This window comes from Limulus polyphemus, unplaced genomic scaffold (assembly GCF_000517525.1).
Source record: "Limulus polyphemus unplaced genomic scaffold, Limulus_polyphemus-2.1.2 Scaffold1769, whole genome shotgun sequence".
Lineage (NCBI taxonomy): Eukaryota > Metazoa > Arthropoda > Merostomata > Xiphosura > Limulidae > Limulus > Limulus polyphemus.
In genome coordinates, this window is record NW_013667379.1 from 17,562 (window position 1) to 23,553 (window position 5,992).

At 33.2% G+C, this 5,992-nt stretch overlaps 1 protein-coding gene across 2 annotated transcripts in view; it reads left to right on the top strand.

Annotated features, from left to right (window-relative positions):
• Positions 1-5,992, top strand: part of LOC106464878 (leucine-rich repeat-containing protein 15-like) — a 25,100-nt gene that overhangs the window by 17,180 nt on the left and 1,928 nt on the right. The gene's annotated exons all lie outside the window — the stretch shown is intronic.

A 5,992-nucleotide genomic window follows, 5' to 3' on the forward strand; every position in this document is an offset into this window, starting at 1 on the left:
AAAAATGTTTTATTGCTAATACGAGTTTATTATATTTCACATTAGATCTACAAATCCACAGTGTTAGATACACCTAGAAGTAAGGCTGGACAGCCTTAAGCGCTGCTTTTTTTTTCTTTTTTTTTTGGAATACAACAGTATAAAGATTGATACGTAAACAGAAATTTTCACAGTCATGTTTATTTTAAACAATAAGAACATGGACTTGCGTTACCTTATTACTGATGAACAAAATGAACTAAACATAGATGTTCCTGAATAACAATGCATTGCTTATGGATCTATAACTCTCTTGTTTACACGGTCCCTGATAACACATGGGTCATGAACAATATATATATATATCAATACTGTAACTAATCTTACTAATTATTACTCATTTATTTAGTCAATAAGTGTTATATGTAGACTTTTCCGGTAGTGAAGGGTATAAAAACAAATTAAGAATTCCTTAGGAAATCTACATCTTCTATGATTTGGTGCCAGTAGAAGTCTTACATTCTTAACTGAGTTCATGTCATGCTGAAGTTAAATAAGGTGTTTTAACGACGAGCACTTAGTTTTGTTGGCTTCGGCCTTGGCCACGTCTTACGCAACTCTTCATCATACGGCACAGGATACTACTTTAAATACGGTGGTGACATTTAAAACTGAAATGTCCTGTTTTAAATCAGTTTCTTCCTGGTTTGTGGTTATGTAAAGACACTGTAGAAATGTTTTATAATATGTTTTTTTTTATTAATAAGAATTTAGAGAAGTGGTAATTTAAACCTTGTCGAATAAGTAGCATCTAAAGAAGCACGATGCAATGATCACGTGAAAGGAAAGTTCAAGAAGTTTCATTTCGCAATCTGCGGTTAAATGGAATATATCTTTACCATCTACAACCGCTTTATAATCATAAGTTCAGCTTGGTACTTTATAAATGTCAAATATTGCAAATATCCTGCAATCTTTTTAGGATGTGTTGCCTTTTATGTCAGAAAAGTTTGATACTGCTTGTTTTAATGTTAACTAATTTTTTAGTCTCTAAAATTATATTATTTTAGTCAAAGAACTCCATGGAAAGTTTGATGCAAGTAGAATCTTACATATCGTAATTTAATCCCGAACTACTTTTAATGTGCCTACATATTAATGGAGCTCTTGGTTCCTTTTATACAACCAACCACAGTTTCATTTTGAAAAACACGAGCTTCTCGGTCAATACTAAAGTTGTTATACAATGACATTAATAATATTGCCCCCTTTGTGCAGAGTGAAAGCGACATCGTTATTTGCCCAGTTTCGATAACTCTGATAATGAAATTCCAAAGTTACTTCGGTTTGATGAGGTATGATGACACAAAACAACTACAGTGAAAACTGAGTTTAAACATAATTAAACATAACTTCATAATGCGTGTAAATACTAAATCAAGGATTATTTTTACGCTGCTATCTACCCGTTAGATAATGAAGACTTTCCAGTTTCTTACGGCCTAGCGTGACCAGTTGTTAACGTGCCAGCCAACTTGTAGTAACAATGTTCTCAGCATATGATAAATAATTGTACAACGAATAAAAACCAGCAAACTATATAGGGACGTATGTGAGGAAGAAACTAACCCACACCGTATTGTATTTTTGCCTCTTGTACTCGTCATGGTCATGAAATTTTACAAAATATTGCATTTTACTCTTGGTTTGTCTCTGAATAATGCTTAAAGAGTATTGACAAAACATTGAACTATGGATGAGTTTCCACCTAGGGTCTATTAATTCTACTTGAATTATTATGGGTTACAGGAAGTAATAAATTGGATCTCTAGGACTAATATATTTTACTAAACTATTTTCTAGAAAAAGACATCTTATTATAAATAACAGGTCATGTGACACGAATGAATCAATATATTAGATTTTAAAGAATATATCGCAGCATACGTTTCGTAGATTTAACTTGTAAGTACAGTTTCATTGGTCCTATTTTTAAACTCAGGTTTTACTGTAGTTGTTTTTTGTTTTTTTTTGTCCAACGTGTAGTAACAATGTCCTCAGCATATGATCCCGACGTATCAAGTATAACCAAGGAACTCAGGACAAGTGATTTAGAAGTCCAATTCCTAACACGCAAGTTTTTTAAAAAAATCCATTAGTTACTTATCTTCGATTGTTGTAATTTAGATGTACATATATCAAAAGAAGTTAATTGCTGTCGGATAGTTTAGTCGATGTATATTCAGCGTAGAAGTTCATGTTAAAATGCTTTAGCCTAAATGTCCATACAATCTAACAGTCGCCTTCATATGTTTTTATAATCTAATGTTAATACAGTCTAAGTTAGTATCTGTTCAATTAGTCTAATGTAATTGTTCATACACTCTAACAAAGTTAGTTGATGAAAAGATGAAACGTCTAGAGAGATGTGTAGTCTAATGAAACCTGTTATTCAAAAGTTCATTTAATCTATAGATCCATAAAAGAGGGTGGTGTATATTGTTTGGGTTCTATAGCAGTATAGACCTTTTAGGTGTTTGTTTGTATAATGTTGAAACTCTGCGATAACATATAAACGAATTTATGTACTTTTGTAATTTATAACTTGTGTGATTGATCAACTCGAGAAAAAAAAAATCGCCTGTCCGGTTCTTCTCCCTATTAAGTTTGTTACAGTATTAATAATATATATATTATTAATATTATTACACTTTTGAAGAAGGTTATTGTTAACAGCGAGGTTGAAGAAGTTTATTGTTAACAGCGAGGGTACCAAACTACCGTTTCCAATTTATTGTAAGCTAATCATAACTGGTTTTAGTTCATTGATCTTTTAACCTACAAACATTGAGTATTTTTAGTCACGTTGTTGTATAGGAATACGTTTGCTTTAACGTATACTTTAGTATCAGTTTTAATGTTTATATGTAAAGTTATTTGACTTTTGATCAGAGGTTTTTATACCTCTATGGTATAGCTTGGGTTTGCCACTGATTAACACTTTAGTAGTGGGCCTAGTAAGAAGCATCAGCTAGTTAACGCTGGTTTTTTTATTAGATAATGTGTCAAGTGGCCTTGATACCGCTCGTGAGTAGATCAGCACGAAATTCGTGCTGGTTCAGGCCAGTTTTCATGGTTTTGTCCATGGTTGTACGAACTTACAAGCACCTACATCGAAGAAAGTGATTTGATTTATTTACTTGACCGTCATTCTTCGACATTTTGGATTCGTGCTAATTAAGCCCAGAATAACAAAATATATCTCGATCAAAATATCAAAAAATAATATCAAGTGTTTGAAATATCGAGAAAAGTCGTAGAATTTTGTAAATTGTCGAGACTATAATTTAAAAACAACAACAAAGTACCATGTATTAAACAGTAGTCAAAGCTAAAGCCAGCACTTTTCCTACACTAGTCCATTTATAAATCCCACAACCATAACATTTAGCAACAACTTAATTCACTGCGAAAAACGGCTAAAGGATAACAGAATATGTGATGTTTTAACTATAACAAAACAAAACAATATCAATCACTCTTTCAATTCAGTTTTAAGGAAGAAAGGTATCTGATGATCTATCATATGATCTGAATGCAAATGGTTAGTCATACAGCCTAATTAAATGAAAACTCACTAGAGATAGATTTGTATCTATTACAGCTTATGATATTCCACCCCGGTACAAAGTAAGGTTACCACAGAATACCAAGGACAACCTGCATTCAATGCCACATGCTTAAATATGGAGTCTCGACAAGACCCTCGATCACTCCCTTGAAAGAACATTTTCTGGGACATCTTTAATGTCTGGAGTCAGGGGACTGAAGTCTGGTGAATATACAAGTCAACCTTTTCTTCTTCAAGGAATGGTTTAACTGGTTTTGCACAGCGAAGCAGGCATCATCATTCAATAGGCTGAAGTTACGTCAAATTGCACTAGCATTTGGAAGCATAAAGGCTAATAAGATGTGGGCTCTATAAAGCGTGGCATTAATGTTACTCTACTTCAGGATGTAAAAGTAGGTACTTCTACAAGTGCTTATTTCTGCCCGCACCTTTCTTTCACCACTGATATGAACATCACAGTCATATATGAAAATAGGGTTAGATCTGGTTACTATTTCTCTTCAAGTATGTATAAGCCTGCTTTCTGGCAGAAGGACGAAGTTTAAGTCTTGTATAAAAGAAAACAAATGATTATCCCTCATGTTGTTGGTTTACTGAATGTGATTCTGTCATAATTGCAGGCACGATGCTTTGTGCCTTACTGTGAACCGAATACATCTCAGCCAGCCTTGTTAAGTCGTTCTCTAGTCATCCAGTTGCAACTGCAGACATCTGAATCAGCCTAGGAACAAGTATCCCATGCTTGCAGCAAGCCATTATCGACAATTAATACCTACCTCAACACAAGAAATATATGCTCTAGACATCCCTAATTTTGAACTGATAGACTAGAGAGAAGAAAGCTAGTCAACAGCACCCACCGCTAGTCCTAGAGTAACTCTAATCGAATAATGTGAGTTGACCGTTACTCTTATAACGCACCCATGGCTTCAAAGTGCACTTAGTGACTTTTTGTGAGAAAGGGACTCGAACCGTGGACCCCGGAACAAACACTTAGCCACGTCCAGTCCTATTCCTAAAGGGAAGTTCTTAAACAGGTAAAACTAATGGAGGAAAGTATTTTGCTCTAGACAGTAAAAGGTTCCTAGATCCACTAACAGGTAAAACTAAAGAAGGAAATTCCCTTGCTCTAGACAGTAAAAGGTTCCAAATGTGCGTCTGTCCTTTTTTTTAAAGACATGTGTGAGAATGAGCACCTAGTACTTGTTTAATCTAGTTAACCTTGTATCGAACTTCCTTCGCCTCTGGCTATCCTGTTCAGTTATTATGTTGGTGGGTTTTCCAGTACTATCAAGGTTGCTCGCAGCTTCTTGCTATGCTTAATTCTCTATCTCTTCCATTTATTGCCCTATTTCATTTTCAGCTCATAATGGCTCGAGGCCGGTTTGTCACGAGCTTATTCTCATCTTTTAAGTTTTTGTTTTTATGTTTAATGTGTAAGTCATTCCATTTGGGCTATTGTTATTTCTTTTAAAGAGATTAATCACTTGCAAAGCGAAATACCTATGTATTTTAGTTAACTATAGGGGGAACAATATTTCTCTCTATATGACAAAATTATTTGAAAAGAACTAAAGAAATAATGATGAATTATACGACACAGAAAAGGCAATAAGGAAGTGATATTACTGTCAGTATTGGAGTTGAACGTTAGTGTAATTACCAAAGTATAATTCAATGTTTCTTGCACACCATTGATTTAAAAAGATGAAACGTTTGAACCAAAGGTGTGAGTCTTAAAAACTAGAAAATGAAACACGGTGTGTTTGTGGCGTGGAGGTGATATGAAGTATTGACAGAAGAATCATAGCGATTGACAATTTACTTAAACATGATGTACAGTGTGCGTATATATTTTGATATATATATATTTAAAAATATATGTTTATAGATTCTGTTGCTCAGGGGGATAAAACGTCTTTTACGTAAGATTAATGTCTGTGAATTATTTTCAAACTTTTACGTATAATATTCGTAAATTTATGAAAATAATATTATAAGACCAACCCAAGAATTTTTAACTGCCTAAAAACTTATCATTATTATAATATCAGGTTGTGTGAAAAGTCATTCCTCAATGACCGATGTTCCAGAGTTACAATATTTTCTGAACTTTTATTCGTATTGAGAAATTATTATTCTATGACTACAACTATCACATCTCATGTTTGGAAAAGGTGTGCTAAATATAACAGTGTTACGTATTACAATGATAATTTAAATTTAGTAGTTAAATAAATGCCGATATATATGCAATTTATTTGACAACAAGATTGATACACACATTTTTTAAAAATACAAATATATGTTAATACACAAGCAATGATACAATTTACAATAACAGTTATTACAAATAGTTATTACAAACAACGATTTATATAC